The following is a 17,929-nucleotide window of genomic DNA, read 5'->3' as shown; positions in this document are numbered from 1 at the left end:
TCTGCTCATGCAGCAGATCCCCCTCCCCGCCACCCATAGGCATTCGCTCCATAACACGCACAGACATTTCCCCTTACTTTCTAGGAGGAAAAAAGTGAGTGTTATGGTCAAAAAATACGGTAATTGCACCTTTATTCAAAATCCACTAACCCTAACCATAACAATTTCCTTTAATCAATTCAACAAAACTGATGAACCTAGCAGCTTTTTCAAAGTCTGATAATCATTGACACCCCCTAACACCCCCTAGTTAAATCAACCATGCCCCCCATGGGGCAATACCACCCATTTTGAGAGCCACTAAACTAGATGTTTGAGAGTCGGTGCCATCCCAATGTTTTTAAATTGAGTTCCAAACATAAGTGGGAGGTTAAATGTGAAAATGCCGGAGAAACAGCTATACAGTTAAGTTGGATCCTGAGACCTTGCGCTAGGAATGGAAAGGAACAATCAGGTTACACAAATTAAAAAGGTTTTTTTTAAAAAAAGGTAAAGGACCCCTGGACAGTTAAGTCCAGTCAAAGGCGACTAGGGGTTTGCGGCGCTCATCTTGCTTTCAGGCCGAGGGAGCTGGCGTTTGTCTGCAGACAGCTTTCGGGTCATGTAGCCAGCATGACTAAACCGCTTCTGGTGCAACGGGACACCATGACAGAAACCAGAGCACATGGAACGCTGTTTACCTTCCCACCATGGCGGTACCTATTTATCTACTTGCACTGGCGTGCTTTTGAACTACTAGGTTGGCAGGAGCTGGGACAGAACAATGGGGGCTCAGCCTGTTGTGAGGATTCGAACCACCGACCTTCTAGTCTAAGCCCAAGAGGCTCCGTGGTTTAAACCACAGCGCCACCTGCATCCCATTACAAATTAAATATCAGCAGCCCAGAGTGAGGATAGTAAAGGTAAAGGGACCCCTGACCATTAGGTCTAGTTGTGACCGACTCTGGGGTTGTGGCACTCATCTCGCTTTATTGGCCAAGGGTGCCGGCGTACAGCTTCCGGGTCATGTGGCCAGCATGACTAAGCCGCTTCTGGCGAACCAGAGCAGTGCACAGAAACGCCGTTTACCTTCCCGCTGGAGCAGTACCTATTTATCTACTTGCACTTTGAGGTGCTTTCAAACTGCTAGGTTGGCAGGAACAGGGACCGAGCAATAGGAGCTCACCCTGTCGCAGGGATTCGAACCACCGACCTTCTGATCGGCAAGTCCAAGGCTTTGTGGTTTAACCCACAGCGTTAAAGGGCTCCCATCTGAGAGACTTAACAACCCAGTCATGTCAGTGGTCCCAATGAGTACAGTCTGCACATTTTATGGTGCTCCGATACCATCCTTGTGACAGATGCAAGGAGGGAGACGCTTGCATGATATGAGGGAGAGCAGAAATGGACACAAAAGGCTCAAAGAGGACCAAGACACATTGAGATGTCAAGCCCAAGAGTCTACCAATAACACACCACCTGCTGGTGTTTGATGTGGCCAGCATTTTCCAAAGCAAAATGCCAAGCCACCCATCTTCTGTGATCCTCAAGAGTGGTCAGGCAATTTTGGGGGGTTCAGGCTCCTGCTGCAGTTTATCTGCCACACGCACAAGACAGCTTTCTATTGCTTTGCCAATTTTAACATCGCACCTCCTGTTCTCCAGAACTCCAAGCCTATTGAATCCTAGATCTGTAGAGTTGGAAGGGATCTTGAGGCTCCTATTGTCCAACCTACTGCAATGCTTCATTGTACTGTTTTCAGCACTTGCTATAAAAAAAAAAAAATCTTGTTTAGGGCCACCCTGCCCAGACATGCAATATTATTATGTACTTATGCTTTTTACCATCTGCTGCACTATTTGATACTGAGTCTCCACCCCACTTGGAAGAAAGGTGTTCATTGGTTAGAAAGATCCCAAGACTGTTAATGTAGTTAACACAGGTGGACTCTGTGATGAGTCCTTGCCTGTCAGAATACCACATTCACACCATACTTTTAAAGCACTTTAAGCGTCCTGGCTCCCCCCCAAAGTATCCTGGGAACTGTAGTTTGCTAAGGGTGCCAAGGAATTGTTAAGAGACTCCTATTCCCCTTCCAGAGCTACAATTCCCAGCATTCCCTGTGAAGAGGAATTGACTGTTAAACCACTTTGGGAAATGTAGCTGTGTGAGGGGAATAGGTGTCTCCTAGCAACTCTCAGCACCCATCGCAAACTACATCTCCCAAGATTCTCTAGGAGAAGCCAGGACTATTTTAAAGGGGCATCATAGCACTTTAAATGTACAGGGCAGAGGGCTTTCTCAGTAGTAGTGGGACACCCTCCCATCAGATGTCAAGGCGATAAAGAACTACACAACTTTTAGAAGACATCTGATGGCATCCCTGTATCAGGAAGCTTTTAATGTTTGATGTTTCATTATGTTTTTATATGTGCTGGAAGCTGCCCAGAGTGGCTGGGGAAACACAACCAGATGGGCGGAGTATCATCATCATCATCATCATCATCATCATCATCATCATCAAAGGCAGTTTCCTGTGTTCCAGGACAGAAAGTGGAAGAGGGAAGTATAAATTAATATAAAAGAAGAATATACTTCTTAGCAGATGTGTGTAACATCCACATTACCAAGAGCTGGCAGATGCAAAAATAAACAAACGAAATCAGTTTTGAGTTCCACATGCAACAACACCCAGACCTTCCAGGAGACAAGTTGCTGCAACAGAGATGGTGTCCTGCTCCTGATTTTATTTTTATATATATATTATTAAAGATTTACTTTGTTTCCAAAAGTAAGTGCATTGTCTCTTTCTTCAGGTTGTGCTTTCATTTTTTCAAGCAGCCCACCATGCGGAGAAGGATCTGTCTATCAGCCTCTTTTACACAGAGCTGGCTTCTTCACGGTTATAATTTCCCTTGATGGCTGGCGTTGCTTCCAGACACCTAACAGCTATTTACCCATCCCTCCCCTCTTAATCACAGAACCCATTTAGAGAGGGATTAGCAGCTTTCACACATAAGCAAAGGGAAAACCTCCCATCGAGAACACAATGGAAGCTTCTTCCCCCTTGGTGGTTTCTTATCAGATAATGGAACAAACTCTGCCCTATTGGAAGGCTCTTGTTTAGCCAGGTATTTTGCATTACAATCTTACCTGAGGTGGTTCAGGAGCAGGAATGTCAATAGGCCAAGTTGTGGGGGAAGGGGGAGGAGCAGAAAACAGCCAGGAGGAGAGGCTGTTTTGAAGACCACATGCTGGTAGCAAAATGAGTTGCTGTTGTTTTTAATTTAGTTTTCTGCAATTAAGGAGGCAAGAACACCCTCCTTGATCAGAGGAGAGATCTGCCTAATCCAGAAACTGCTCACAGTAGCCATTCAGACTGCTCAGGGAAACTCAAGAATGGAGTATGAGAGATTGCTGAATGGAGAGAAATCAGTAGAGCATGAGACTCTTAACCTCTTAACCTCTCAGGGTCGTGGGTTCCAGCCCCACGCTGTGCAAAAGATTCCTGCATTGCAGGGGGTTGGACTAGATGACCCTTGCGGACCCTTCAAACTCCACAAGCCGATGATTCTATGAAAGCAATAGTTATTTCTGATCATTCTCACCCATCTTAGTATCCAGTGGCGTAGCGTGGGGGGTGCCAGGGGTGCCGACCGCACCGGGCGCAACATCTGGGGGGGGCGCGAGTCCAGAGGGAAGGGACAAGTTCCTTCCTCCGCCGGGCTCCCCGCCGCCACCGCCAGCCTTGCGCCCTAGCGTCGCTGTGGCTGCGCTCGGCTCACTGCTCGCAGGAGGAGCAGCCGCTGCAGCAGCGCCGACGCCGCCACCGACGCCTGGCCGGGCACGGGCAGCCTCTGCACCCTGCCGCTGCCGCCATCCCCTCGGCCCAGGCACAGGCGGCGGCTGCTTCTGCCTCCATCCTCCTCCGGGCAAGCAGCGTTGTTTGCGCGGCAGCGCCAGCGGAAACTCGCAGGTTAGGGGTTGGGGGGGCGCAAATTACTTGCCTTGCCCTGGGTTAGGGGGCGCAAATTACTTGCGTTGCCCCGGGTGCTGACAACTCACGCTACGCCGCTGTTAGTATCTGTCTGATGCTCTGACAGGCCCCCTCCTGCATTTGATGAGGTGACTGCTTCAGACTATTCAGATATGCCATCGTTAATTTCTCCGGTTCTTTAAAAATTATAATATTCCATCTAACAAAACAACGCTGTCCAGGGTTGTAAAGACTGTGGAGAGAATAATTGGGTGCACTCTTCCCACCTTGGATCAAATCTATGCTTCCAGGTGTCATAAGAAAGCTGCAGAGATGGTGCAGGATAGTGCACACCCCAGAAATGATCTCTTTCAGCTTCTGTCTTCTGGAAGAAGGTACAGGGTTATAAAGACTAGGACTAGCCGCCTGAGAAACAGTTTCTATTCAAATGCGATTTTGGTTTTAAATGCAGTGTAAGGTAGTCTCTATGGGAGTATATTGTATTTAATTATGGGATATTAGAGTTTTAGGGGGCTAACCAGGCTGGGATAGCTGGGATAGCTTGTTAGTTTCTGAATGTCTGATGTAGATTTTTTCAATTTCGTTGTTCTGCATGGGACAATGACAGTAAAGATTATCGTATTGTATAGTAAGTCATATAGCATCATGTCTTAATTTAAAGTCATTTTAAACATCTAAAGGGCTGTCATGTTTAAGATGAAGCAAGCTTGTTTTCTCTGCTCCAGAGAGCAGGGCTTGATTCAATGGATTCAAGCTACAAGGAAGGAGATTCGGGCTGAACATCAGGAAGAACTTTCTGACAGTAAGAGCTGTTCCACAGTGGAACGGTCTCCCTCGGGAGATTGTGGGTGCTCCTTCATTGGAGGTTTTTAAGCCTAGGTCAGATAGCCACCTGTCATGGATGCTTTTGTTGAGATTCCTGCATTGCAAGGGTTTGGTCTGGATGACCTTTGAGGTCCCTTCCAACTCTACAATTCTGTGATTCTATGAAATGCTGGTAAGGGCCATGGCTCAGCGATGGGGCATATACCTTTCATGTAGAAAGCCCCAGGTTCAGTCCCTGGCATCTGGGCTGGGAGGGGCTCTGAAATGAAATGCTGGAGAAGCTGCAAGTTAGCATAGAAGAATTATTATTATTATTATTATTATTATTATTATTATTATTATTACTATTATTTATACCCCGCCCATCTGGCTTGGTTTCCCCAGCCACTCTGGGTGGCTTCCAACAGAATATTAAAATACAATAGTCTATTAAACATTAAATGCTTCCCTGAACAGGGCTGCCTTCAGATGTCTTCTAAAAGTCTGGTAGTTGTTTTTCTCTTTGACACCTGGTGGGAGGGCATTCCACAGGGTGGGAGCCACTACCGAGAAGGCCCTCTGCCTGGTTCCCTGTAACCTGGCTTCTCGCAGTGAGGGAACCGCCAGAAGGCCCTCAGCGTCCGGGCAGAACAATGGGGGTGGAGACACTCCTTCAGGTATACTGGACTGAGGCCGTTTTGGGCTTTAAACAATGAGCCTGTTGGAGCAATGGTCTGGCTCATTTTGAGGCCGTTTCCATTCTAGCCCAGTATTGGAATGATGGGGGCAGTGGTATAGAGGATGGGGAGCTCACTTTCAGGCCTCCCCCCCCCATAGAAGGAACAATTATGTCATCTTCTTGAGTACCAGGGTAGTTCTTGGAGCTCGCTCTCCCAGGAGGCACGTGATGACCAGCAACCTAGATGGCTTTATAAAAAAATTCCTTCCAGTAGCACCCTAAAGACCAACTAAGTTAGTTCTTGGTATGAGCTTTCGTGTGCATGCACACTTCTTCAGATACACTGAAACAGAAGTTGCCAGATCCTTCTATATAGTGAGAAGGTGGAAGGATATATAGAAGGATCTGGCAACTTCTGTTTCAGTGTATCTGAAGAAGTGTGCATGCACACGAAAGCTCATACCAAGAACTAACTTAGTTGGTCTTTAAGGTGCTACTGGAAGGAATTTTTTTATTTTGACTATGGCAGAACAACACAGCTACCTATCTGTAACTAGATGGCTTTAGAAAAGGATTAGATAAACTGATGGAGAGGGCTATCACATGATGCCCATGTTCTGCCTTCACAGTTGGAGGCAGCAATGCTTCTGAATACCAGTTGCTGGAAACCACAGGAGGTGACAGGGCTCTTGGGCTCGGGGTCCTCCTTGCTGGTTTGTCACAGGCACCTGGTTGGCCACCTGTGAGAACAGGATGGTGGACTAAGATGGGCCATTGGCCTGATCTAGCAAGATGTTCTTAGGTGAAACCTTCTCCCCTGCTTTCCAAAACTGGACTTTTTACAGTGAGGAAACAAGGGTGGAAATGCAATGGACATATCCCCCCAATGAACCAATTGGGATACATTTTCAGTAAACAGCCAGAGTCATAAAGCCTGCCCACAAACAAATCAGGATGACTGCTCCATAACCAGGTCACCTGGAAGCAACCCAAGGAACACAGGGTGGCATTTTGTCCTCAAAACAACCCTGTTCAGTTAGTTAGGTGACAGGTGATGCCATTGGTAACACAGACATGCATACCCCCCAGTCTTGTCCAAATCCAAAGCACTGGGCTTCCTTATATCAGATTGGCTTCCTTGCTGCATATCTCCCAGCAAACCATTTGGCGAGTTAACGATGTGTTTGGTGAGGATGAGCTTCCCTTTCTCTCCCTGTGTCTGGAGGCAGCAGGCTTCCTTGGATGATCCCCAAGCCTGAAGGCACTGAGGAAAAGGAGGGGGAAGAAAGGGAAGTTGGAGGGGAATTTCTGCTCACTGCACAATGCTGACCGAAAAGGAATGGCAGTGCAGTAGCCAGTGAGGTAGGCAGGCAGCTCCCTTATGCTGAATCAGAAGACTGGTCCACATAGCTCTGTGATGCCTACACCAGGGATGGGGAAGCAGTGGTTCTCTAGATGTTGTTGGATTCCCAACTCCCATCAGCCTCAGTGCAGGCAGGGATGATGGGAGGTGTAGTCTCACTGGATCTGGATGGATAATGCAAAATACCTGGCTAAACATATGGTGCATATGTTTGAAAGGGTGCGTGAAAGTTCAAGTATTTAAGGTCTGGGTAGCCAAGAACAGACAGATTTACAAACTTGGGTGTGTGCAGGGCTGTCTTAAGCATGTCCGGCGTGTGGTGCAAAGCTCCCTTGGGTGCCCCCCTCCCCCATTCCCCAGAGGTTTTTTTAAGAGAAGACGGCGCTGCCAGCGGGGCTGGAGGAGGTGGATAGTGGCTGGAGGGCGGCTCCTCCGGCGGGGAAGAGGTGGAGGCTGTACATGACATCTCTCGGCCCGGCTGGCCGCTTCGTGCTGCAGTGGCCATGGCAGACTGAGGCTCCGGGTGTGGCGCTGCTTCAGCGCAGCATGGCAGAGGCGGGCGAGGGCAGCGAGCTGATGCCAGGAGGCACCGCATCCAGCCTCCACCTCTTCCCTGGCAGCCTCCAGAACTTGGCGCCCTGGCGCCCCGTGCCACTAGCCTCTATGGGTAAGACACCCCTGGGTGGGAGGTCCAATTCCAGAGGGACCATCCTGTTAGGCTGCAATGGAGTGTAATGGATTGCTCTAAAGTCACTTCAGCACCAGTTTTGCGGGGGGAATCATCTCCTAACTTCCCCACCCTGCCCTGTATTTTGTCAGAACAAAGATGGCAACCCTAGTTCCAGCCCTACCTGAAGATGTCAGGGATTGAACCTGGGATTTTCTACATGGAAAGCAAATGGTCTGCCAATGAGTTATGACCCTCTCCCTCCCCTTGGGGCTAGGTCCAATGCCATGAGTCAGCAGTGTCCACATTTCCAAGAAGGCTGTCCACTGTCCACATTCGGACCATACTTTTAAAACAATATGATAACACCTATGGACAGGAAATGTATTGGCTGGAAGTATGACAGATTTCGAACCAGGGCACTGCCTAACAGTGTAGCAGCTGCATTCTATACCAATTGCAGTTTCTGGGATGTCTTCAAGAGCAGGCCCACATTGAATGTTGTATAATCCAGTCAGGAGGTTACTGGAGCATGGATTACCATGGCCAGAGATTATCTCTATCTAGGAAAGACTATAGCTGGCAAGCCAAGGTGGCTCAAGGCATATCGAGCCACTGAAGATACCTGGGGTTCTAGTGACAAAATTGGATCACCCCAAGCTATGGACCCAAGAACTGCCCATGGAGAGTACCTCCATGTTGTCAGGGATCAGTCTCAGTTTATTAGCCCTCATTCATCCGGTTGCAGTGGCCAGAAACCAGGCCAACATGTCCTCAAACAATAAAGAGAAATATAGCTGGGTGTCATCAGTATATGCCTGAGGTTGCATGAAGTTGGCAGCTTCATAAATTCTTTGCCTGTACTACTCAAGTCTGCATGCCCAGAGAAGCGGGACCATTCAAACAGAGTGTGCCTAGCACATTCTTTCAGTGAAGTGAAAGGCTCCTGGGGAACTGACTCATCAAGGCATGAAATTCCACAGCAAATTTAACCCAGGTCTGCTGGACTCAGCTTGGGTTGGGGGTGTCCTCAGTGATAGTTGAGGTTATTTTTCTCTAGGCTAAGGAATCTGATGTAGCCACAGATTAATATGGAATAACAGATGGGACAAGATAGCTCAAATGCAGGCATGCTCAATTTGTGACTCACTAAGCTGAACACACATCATTGGTTGTGTATTGTGGCCTGCCAGATGGCTTAACTTCTTGATTGGTTTGGTATGTGGACCTTTGTTTAGTTGTTGTTTTTCTGCAGTCATGGACAGCAGTGAGATCTTGAGGCTTAACTACCTCCTGGCTGTCTAACCGTGATTGGCTTGGTGGGTAACAAGCTGTGCAGGTCTGATCTTAAGGATACCAAGGATGCCCACTACCTAAGGATCATCTCTTTTCAGTCTTGGAATGAAGGCATCTAAGAGTTCCAGACCAGCCAATGAGAATGGGAACAGGTAGTGGCAGCCAGGAACATAGAGTTGAAAGCTGAACAAACCATCCACACAGGCTTATGCATAAAGGCAACATGGTAACTGCCAATGATTTGTTCCACTCCTTGCATCACTAGGTCCATTGCTCTCCATGAATTGTTGGACAAAGTGTGATACAGGGAGCCTGCCTTACTCCTGGAGACTCCCTGTGTGATATAGAACTCTACAAAACTAGGATTCAGCCCCATCAGCTCTGCTCACCCCTAACCTTTACATGGGAGAGGCATGCTCCAACAGGGTGACTGAATGGAAAGTGTGAGTTAAACTATGGAGACGTCAGTTCAAATGGTGACTCAAACCTGAGCCCAACCTACCTATACAGGGTTGTTGTAAAGATAAAATGGGACAACATCATACATTATCACCAGTATTTTATGAATTGCCTTGTACAGATAGTGGACACCTGTTGTATCTCAACCCCTAGAGAAAGAGTAAGATATGCATGTACTCAATGAATAGAACAATTGCTTTTATGATCTGGGTCAATTCCTTGTGGCTGCTTTTCTAGGGGTTTATGGGGTAATGAGCCTTTGACCATTGACCAAGTCTGACCATTGACCATGCTGGCTTGTCAACCACAGGGGCACTGCCAACTCCTGCAACATTGACAGACCATCAGTTCCATAGGAGTGCAGGTTCCATAGGGAAAAAAACAATGGTCCCAACCTCATTCTAAGACTGACACTAGCAAACAACCCTATGTATGTTTACTCAGAAGTAATTTCTACTGTGTTCAATAGGACTTCGAGGAAGTATGCTCAGGATTCTAGTCCCAGCTTTCTGTGTGTCTGTGTTTAACTGCATAGAGGACATATGCATGATTGCATTGACAAACGCTGCAGCTGAGACAGAAATGGAACTGCCAACACATGTTTTCCAACACATGAAAATGGGCCACGGATTTTGTTCCATTTCATGTCATTCTTTGCTCTGGGCTCCATTTGAAAGTCTGTGTTTGTCCTTCAGCGTATCAGTTCCCGACACATCCCACAAAATACTCCACTCCTTTCAGTCTGGAAGCAGGCCTTGGGAAGACAACAAATCTGGAAAACTTTGATGTTCAAGACGTGCTTTTTCAAAAGACAGAAAACATTAGCAGGTCCACGTTTCCTATTGTGAGCCCATTTTGGATCTGCAACTGATCAATGCCTTTGCTTACCTCTGCCTAATGGACTGGGACGGCTGCTCCAGACACCTAACTCAAAATCAGGAGTGCATTTGCACCAGCTGTCTCGAGTGTACTTAATTATACTAGTCTGGAAGGAAAATCAACAAGCATTTATAAACAAAGCTACTGGCTGGAGTTAACAGAGAGCAGCAAACACAGTTCCTAACACATCAGGAATATGTGTTTGCTACCACAAGGAAGGGTTAGATTTAGGTGAGGAAAAACAATAGCAGCAATTCCAAAGTCTGCATCCAGGTCAGGCAGACGAAATATTGCTAGATTCTCCTAAGCCAGGTCTCTCTTTCTCAGTTCCAATGTAAATTAAATGAACAGATATTATCTTGTTTCTGCTGGGGAGGGGTGGCTTTTGCAACATATGGAAGACATAGTCAGAGTTGGGCAGCTTCTGGCTGCTCTTTGTTCATGTTAGCCTTTTATTTATTTATCGGAAGATAACATTTATTTATCTCAGCATCCCCCTTTAGAAAAGCTGGAGAAAGTGAGCTGTTCAGGTTTTTTAAAAAACATTTTAAACATTTGTTCCTTATTTGATCTCAACAATCCCTATTGTGACCAGTGTTTAACAAGCCAATGCAGAAAAATTAAAACCAGGCTCCCTTTCTAAGCATGATCAAGTCTGCAGCAATATCTCAACTTCCCTTTAGGGAAAATAATTTGTTGCTTCCCAAATGGCAGCGCTGAGAATGATAAAGAGGTACACATCTGTGATCATCAACAAATTGGAGATGAAAGTTAGGTCACACCCACACCAAATATTTAAAGCACATTACATCCCCCAAAGAATTCTGGGAATTGTAGTTGCTGGGAAATGTAGCTCTGAGGTTCCCATGATAATTTGGAGGAAGCCATGTGCTTTAAAAATATTGCGTGGATGTGGGTACACCTTTATACTGGGTGCTCTGGTCTGAGATCCACCAAGAACATGGGTGAACACATGGCCTTAACTCCATAATTATTTTTTAATCAATATTTGAGGGAGTAAACCATAATATTAAATACAAGGTACAGTGGTACCTTGTGTTACGTACTGTCCCCCTTACAATTGCTGCAGGTTACGCACTCCGCTAACCCGGAAGTAGATGCCCCTTGTTGTGACCTTTGCCCCGGGATGCGAGCGGAAGTCATGCTCCGGCGGCGCGGCAGCAGCAGGAGGCGCCATTTAAAGAAAGTGCGCCTCATGTTACAAGCTGGTTTCCAGTTACGAACGGACCTCCAGAATGGTCCGTAAGTACGTAATACGAGGTACCACTGTATTGCATTATCTGTTGACTGAGGCATGGCAAGAAGTATTTCAGAAGTAGAAATCCTTGGAAGTTCTAGACTTTGGACTATTGTTTATATTATTTCACTCTTTGGGGGGGGGAACCACACACAATATTTGACTGCTGAAAAGCAAAGAAGAACTGCAGAGCTTGCATGCCATCTGCAGGAACTTCATTTCATATGCTCCTAATGACAATATGCATTGACACCTATGAACAGCTGTCTCATAAACTTGGAAAGCAAGAGGTGATTTAGACATTACATTTATTTTGAGTTTCTTGCAGCAACTTATGCTAATTATTATCTTATTTCCTGCGCATAATGCTTCAGGGAACCCTGAATTGAAAACGTAAATCAAATTTATGCAATTTATATATTCTGTTAAATAAAATATACTTTCTTAAAAGCATACATAAACCTTTGGTTAGCAGTAGGCATGGATAAATTCTCTCCTACTCTGTGGAGCTATACATGCACAAACCTGAGAAAAATGATAGGTACAGTTCTGGACCAGAAAAGAAAACCTATGTGCTCCCAGTGCCACTGAAGTTCATGGTGAACCAGCCTAGCTCTTACTATTCTTAGCTGTTGAAAGAGACTGCGGTGAAGGCGTCAGTGCTTTTAGTACCATTTGTTGGTTAACATATTACAACAGTTACAATTAAGTATATATTGCAGATGTACCCAACATGCAAATCAGGCTCCTTCACAGTGATGCATCCTGGGTTTCTTGCAATAAGAATCCACTACCATCCTTCACCAAAAGGGATGTGGGTGGCGCTGTGGGTTAAACCACAGAGCTTAGGACTTGCTGATCAGAAGGGCGGTGGTTCGAATCCCCGCGACGGGGTGAACTCCTGTTACTCGGTCCCTGCTCCTGCCAACCTAGCAAAGTGCAAGTAGATAAATAGGTACCACACCGGTGGGAAGGTAAACGGCGTTTCCGTGTGCTGCTCTGGTTTGCCAGAAGCAGCTTAGTCATGCTGGCCACATGACCCGGAAGCTGTACGCTCCCTCGGCCAATAAAGCGAGATGAGCGCCGCAACCCCAGAGTTGGCCACCTTACCAGCTTTCACCACCAGATGGCTTCTGTTTTTCTCTTCAGCTGTTCAAGCAAGGAAGTAAGGAAGTGGGCAGACTCCAGCTGTTTGGATATCTGAATCTGTGGAGCAAGGTTTGGGCATAATTCTTCATGTTTGGATAAGTGAATTTTCACATAGTGAGCATGCCTCTGCATTTCTGTACCCATTACTTGGCTGGAAGACTGCATGGCACAATTTGGAGAAGAGCAAATCTTGAAGGACTGCATACTGGTTCATCTTTAAACACAAACTGAATCAAATTTCTCCCATTCCTAATGGACACACAGCAAAATAGGCATGTGGGATTCTTGTGTTTGGTGACCCATGCATGATTAGCATACTTTTTTCTTTCATAAAATGGCTATCCATGTTGGAAACCTGTCACATTTGAAGCAGTTCTTTGATCCAGCTCACAAGTTTTGAGATGTAAAAACTGGACAGTTCTCGGCGAGGAGGGTCATACAATCTGGAGAGAATTATAGAGCATCTAAGCACAAGTAAATCATAAGGACAAAGAGGCACAGTTTATGAAAGAATAAATCTTGTCTGCGTAACCTTTTGCAGCCCTAGGAGTTAATAAAATAGTGGCTGAAGGAAAACCATGGGATGTAATTTATTTAGACATTTAGAAGGCATTTGGTAGATCTAACTTCACAAGAGGTTATTAAGGAAATTTGGTCACCCCCAGAGAGTGAGAGGTAAAGAGCTGTCATAGAATCAAATCTACTTATAATTAGCTGGGAATAAATGGTCAGTTCTAGAGATTGAAAAAGATTAATAACAAGGTACCCTAGAGATCATTATTAATAAGCTGGAAGAAAGGCTGGATTGTGAAGTGGCAAAATCGCCTGTCAGTATGGAATTCCTTCAGTGTGGCAACAGACAGATTTGTGAGGGAACTAGAGAAAGTTTAATAAAAACTATAGGCCTGTGTCATCTCTCCCATAAAAATGTGCAGCAGAAGAAATAAACTGAGCATTGTCTTCAGGATATTATTTTAGACTCCCCCCTGTTTCGTCTCCATCACTTTAAGCTCATCACCATCACCTGCACTTGTTAGCCGCTTTATACAAAAAAAAGTCTCAGAGTGATATAACAAGATAGATGACAACCGGGTAAATACAAGCAGATAGAAACCATTCTCTTTCTCTATTTTCTGCACGTGCCCTTGGCACTCCAGTGGAACCTGAAACAAAATGCTGCAGTTCATTGGAGGTTTTTGAGCAGAGGTCGGATGGCCATCTGCCTTGGGTGCTTTAGTTGAGATTCCTGCATTGAGGGGGCCGGACTAGATGGCCCACGGGAACCCTCCCAACTCTATGATCCTATGAAATGCTCCTCGTTCAAGATTCCAGCCACTCCGCACCATTCTCTACCCTCAGTTTCCCATCCTCCCCTACACAAACACACACACACAAACAAAGAGAGAAAGTATTCCATGCACACTGAGCAAGCTCATTCCTCATTGGGCTGTTTCAGGACCCCTCCTTTAGGATCCTCCCCCCCCCCCCCGAAGATTTTTCTTTTGTACTTGTATCAGCCATGGGGTTCTTCTATGTCTGCTAGGGACGCGGGTGGCGCTCTGGTCTAAACCATGGAGCCTCTTGGGCTTGCTGATCGGAAGGTTGGTGGTTTGAATCCCTGTGACGGGGTGAGCTCCCGTTACTCTGTCCCTGCTCCTGCCAACCTAGCAGTTCGAAAGCACGCCCAAAAGTGCAAGTAGATAAATAGTTACGGTTGCGTCGGGAAGGTAAATGGCATTTCCGTGCGCTCTGGTTTCCCTCAGAGTGTTCCGTTGTGCCAGAAGCGGTTTAGTCATGCTGGCCATGTTGGCTCCCTCGGCCTGAAAGTGAGATGAGCCCCATTTGACTGGACTTAACCATCCAGGGGTCCTTTACCTTTACCTATACAGTGGTACCTCAGGTTACAAACACCTCGTGTTACTAACACTTTGGGTTACAGACTCTGCTAACCCAGAAGTAGTACCTCGGGTTAAGAACTTTGCCCCAGGATTAGAACAGAAATTGTGTGGCGGCGGCTCGGCGACAGCGGGAGGCCCCATTGGCTAAAGTGGTACCTCAGGTTAAGAACAGTTTCAGGTTAAAAACGGACCTCCGGAACGAATTAAGTTCATAACCAGAAGTACCACTGTATCTGCTAATACCATATTGGCCCAAATACAGTCATACCTCATGTTACGTATGCTTCAGGTTGTGCGTTTTCAGGTTGTGGAAATGTTCAGAGATGCAGGAGAGGATATATTGTGAGATTATATCCTTATCCAACTTGTGCTAACAAGTTCCCAAAATATCAGCAGAGTTAGAGACATTCCCCTTTTAAGTTCGCAACGGTAACGTGTGCTCAGGTTCGCTAGAACCTCTATAATAATTACTCTGGTAATTTCCCCCTTGTTCCCTCTTAAAATAAAAGACACGAGACAGTCTTTATAAAAGTATAAAAAGAGTTTACTCACGTTCTGTTCACAATAGGATCCCAGAAGGCAGACAGGCTTAAAAAAGTAAAATACATTTAGAATCTATCTTATAAGACGATAGTCCTTTTCTCCTCTCTTGGCTGGGAGCCAAGAGGGCATCTTTAGATGTTGCTTCTTCGAAGGAAGATGGCAGAGAGAGACAAGAGAGCAAGAGGGAGATGGCTGTCCTGCCCTGTGCTTTTATCATTACCTGCACAGGTGAGGCCACACCCACCTCTGGTCACATGCGGAGGAAGTCTGTCCCAGGAAGTTTACCTGCTGGCTGGACAGACATCCCTCCCCATGTCTCAACATGTACACTCTAGGAATGTTGTAATTGACTGCTCCTGTGTTTTACATCCCACACAGGTTGCGTCCTGCAGGGACCCAGAAGTACCGGAAAGGGTTACTTCCGGATTTCGTGCATGCACAGAAGTGCAAAATGACATCACGCGCATGTGCAGAAGCGGTGAATCGCAGCATGCACATGCGCAGACACACAGGCGTGGGTTGCGTTCTTTTCAGGTTGCGAATGGGCCTCCAGAATGGATCCCGTTCGCAACCAGAGGTACCACTGTATAAGCCGCCCCCCCCCCCAAGTGTGGCTTATATTCGCGACCTTAAAGTATGCAGCCAGGAGTGCAGGGCAAACAGCGTCCGCCATGCAGCAAAGTGGCCCCCACGCATAGTCCCCCGTCCCCTCCCCCAAGGCTAGGAAGGGAGAGAGAAAGGAAGGGGGAAGACCACCGGTAACACAGTGTGGCTCCCCCCCTCCCCAGTATGCAGCCAGGAGCAGCGAGGAAGGGAGTGGCTTATATTTGGGTATTTTCCCTTTTCCCCCTCCCCCTCCAATTTTAAAGCTGTGGCTTATATTTGGGTGTGGTATATATTTGGGCCAATGCGGTACCTACCTCTTGGGTATGGGTGGTGCTGTTCTGGCTATATAAGCAATGACACTCACCACCTGACCTCTGAAAATAAAGGGAATGGTGGTTTCATTTATATACTACCCTTTCTCCATATGTTACGTTGCACAATTTTATCCTCACAGTGTGGGATAAATATAAGAATTTGTTGAAAAAGAGGACACCACTTTGGCTTTTTGCTGTTAGAAGCAATAGTGGTGAAAAAGAAAAATATGACAGAAAATTGGGCAAAATTTAGGAATTTATTAAGGGAGGAAGGTGGTGAGCTCAAATTAAAAGACTTTGAAGATATATCAGGAATGTTAACATCTTGGTTACAATACCATCAGTTAACTGAAGTATTTAAAAAGGGGGATATGAAAATCAAAATTTTCAATTCAAGAGAGACCTGCTGGGCTGAAATGTTACAGTAATGTCTAAAATGAATAAGATGCTATTAGAATGGGAAACAAAAGATGAACAAGTAAAATATTCAATGATACTGGATATTGGTCAAAATATTGAAATGTCGGCATGGGAGCAGTTGTGGAACACAGATTTAAAGTTTACAGCAAGTTATGCTTTGAGGGAAAACTATATGAAAATGATGTATAGATTGGATTTGACACTCAGCAAACAAGCGAAAATGTATAAATTGGAATCAAATATTTGTAGGAAATGTAAAGATATGTGGTGGACTTGTAATAAGGTAAAAGCCTACTGGGAAATGATATATAATGAATTGGAAAAAAATGTTTAATATAACCTTCACTAAGAAACCAGAAGCCTTTTGGGGGGGGATTATGGGATTAGAGTTACCTAGACAATATAAAAAAATTATTTATGTGCGACCACTGCAGCTCAAGTGATTTTTGCCCAAAGATGGAAAGAAGAAAATGTGCCAACTAAAGAAGAATGGCAACAGAAGTTATTAGAGTACTCAGAAATGATGGAACTTACTGGAAGAATAAGAAATCAAGACAATAAACTCTTTAATGTAGAATGGAATAATTACAAAACTATTGTAAACAAAGTAAGACATTAGCAGGATTAAAGTAAAAATATTCAGTGACAAAAAACATAGATTGAATATTTGGAATAAAGAATAGTTAGGGATAACTTAGAAATGCAGTAAAAAACAGTGTAAGAAATTGCAGAAAGGGGGGAGGAGAGTTGAAATATGATGTGGAATAATTCAAATTTATGTTTTGTGCTTGTTGCAAAATTAAAACGATAAATAAAAATTATTTTTTTAAAAAAAACAATGGCTCTGCAAGATGAACAATGACAAGGCACTGGGGCTGCATGCACCCAACTTTTTATTCTGAAATTAATAGAAAGTTATTGGGTTTTTTCTGCATAGTCTGCACACAGTCTTGATCTGTGGCATATCTGTCATCCCAGAAAAGCACTTCTTGAGAAACTGGTTTGATTCCGAGAAGAAAAGCTCATTGCCGACTGAGGACCCCACGGCGTGTCCATTTGAAAACAGGTGAAAACTGATGTAGGTCGTCCTGGCAACAAGGTGAGTGTGTATTCACACCTGCCCAAGGAAGTTGTGGGTGAATATGTACCAACAGAGCACTCATCACTTCCTCCTTCATTGACCTGGGGCATGTGCATGAAGGAAAAGGCATGGATACAGCCCCAGAGTGTTTCAAGGTCAGCCAGCAAGCTTGAAGGATAACTAGGGAATTGAACTTCTTTCCCTCTCGTCCTCTTTCTCTCCACTACACCACAAAAGCAAGTGAAACCTTCTGGCATATTCCACTACAGAGTGTTGTGTCTAGAACTGGAATGAACTGACAGGGAGGAATGTCAGATTTGAAACCTGCATGTGGAATTTTGCACTTCAGTTGCTCATTTTTGGAATTCAAACGCCCGAACCTAGTATCTCAGAGTTTGATGTTGTGAGTAACTTTTCCAGCTCCTGGGAGACTTTGAAGATTTGGGCTGTGCTGATGTTTACATTTTAGCAACGTCTACAATTGGAGCAAAGATTTTTTTTAATAAAAAAAAGTTGGAAAACAAGATTTTTCCTCTT

The sequence above is a fragment of the Podarcis bocagei genome (genome assembly GCF_964188305.1).
Source record: "Podarcis bocagei genome assembly, chromosome: 3".
In the NCBI taxonomy this organism is placed as follows: domain Eukaryota; kingdom Metazoa; phylum Chordata; class Lepidosauria; order Squamata; family Lacertidae; genus Podarcis; species Podarcis bocagei.
The sequence above is the reverse complement of the archived record's forward strand: the minus strand, read 5'-3'. Positions refer to the sequence as shown.